Here is a 1,937-nt window from a genome sequence, read left to right as displayed (position 1 = left end):
TTACAAGTAAAAATCTAATTAAAAAATATCTATTATAAAGACCAAAGTATAAATTTTCTATAAATACCTAATTAAAAATTAGTAAAAGAATAAAGTGACAACTAAATCTTGAGAATTTATATTTTGAACAAATTAGTCTTAAAAAAAAGTATCAATAAAGTCTTTTAAGATGACAAATATGGACACGTTATCTTCAAATTAGCCTCTATGATTATGATAGAAAGTTTTAATTTAAACTAACTTATCTACATTTGTTATTTTATAGGACTTTATTGATATTTTTTTCTTTAAGGACTAATCTATTCGGAATGCAAATACTCAGGATTCAGGAGTTTATTTGTCACTTTACTCTTAATAAAATTACATAAATGATCAATCTTTAGTTTAAATAAGAGTAAAAACTCAATTCGATCTCTGTCTATTTTCACAAAGGACAAAACACCCTTTGTCCAATAAAAAGAGACATTTCAGTCCTCAACTTTTTTATTTTAGGATAATACGACTCTTCTGTTAAAAAATAATTAAATAGTAACAAAAATTAGTTTTTTGTGGGAGTTTTATTTGTAATTTATGGATTTTAAACCCTACAAAGTTTTTTTCAACAATATAACCAATTAAGACCATTACTACCACCATCTTTTTTATTCTCATCATTATCATTATCACTTCTATCTTTACTATTTTTATTGTGTAACCATATTTTATTATCATTATTATCTTCTCTACTGTCATCATTACCAATATAAATATCATCAACATTAATATTATCGTATTTCATTTCTTGTTTTATGCTATTTTTTTCTCTTAAAAAGTCTACGTATTGTAATTACTTTTTTTCCTATAACATTATTTTTAATAATAGTGTTTCCCTATTTAATCACTGTCGGTGAAAATTTTTCTCAAAAATAAACTTATTAATAAGTTGTAGAAGTTTAAAACCTTTACAAATTACAAATAAAATTTTCACAAAACTAATTTTCATTACTATTTAACAAATTTTTTAATAAAAATATCGTATTATTCTAAAATAAAAAAAATTGAAGGCTAAAATGTCCTTTTTTTTTTAACAAAAAATACCTTATTTTTCGTAAAAATAAACAAAGACCCAATTGAATCTTACTAAACAAATAATTAGTTTGTTGACACAACATTTTACACCGGAGTCAAATTTTCAAAATTCAGTTGATTAAAACTAGGGGTGCACAGATTCGGCCCGGCCCGAAGGTTCGGTCCGGCCCCGAATACTTTATGGGTTAATTTGGTATGATTTCATCGGGTTTAGAGTCGGATAAGGGTCTCAAAAATAGACCCGGTCATTATTTCGGGTCGGGTCCGGGTCATAGCTCGGGTCACCCGGTGGCCCGGTCATCATACACAATTAATATTTTGTGTTATTAGTGATGGATCATGACTATTCTTATGTGGAATTTAAGTATTATAAACCTTAATATTTTGTGTTATTAGTCATTATAAGATTATAAGTTAATGTTTTATGTTTAGAATGCATAAGACTTTAGACTAATGCATAATATTACATTATTTATATTAATTTAAATATTTGGTATTATTAGACAATATTAGTATTGATTGTGGTTATGCTTTCATTTTAAAGAAGGGTTGGTTCTTGTTATATTTTTCTAAGTGAATTTTACCATGTTAAATAATTGTTGGAGTCTTGGAAATTTGGATATTTTTATATGCTAGCTTACAAGAAGGTATCAACATAATGTAATGTTAACGGCCCGATTTTCACCCGATTTTTACCCGATATAATTGTGGCCCGAAAGTATATTGGTTTCATCAGGTTTAGGGTCGGGTTCGGATTTAATAAATAAACCCGTTGTATATTTCGAATCGGATCTGGGTCACATCAAACCCGGCTTCACCCGGCCATGTGCACCCCTAACTAAAACAATTAAGGCCCTCTTCTTGCCCCT

The sequence above is a fragment of the Arachis ipaensis genome, chromosome B05, assembly GCF_000816755.2.
Source record: "Arachis ipaensis cultivar K30076 chromosome B05, Araip1.1, whole genome shotgun sequence".
Taxonomy (NCBI): Eukaryota; Viridiplantae; Streptophyta; class Magnoliopsida; order Fabales; family Fabaceae; genus Arachis; species Arachis ipaensis.
The sequence above is the reverse complement of the archived record's forward strand: the minus strand, read 5'-3'. Positions refer to the sequence as shown.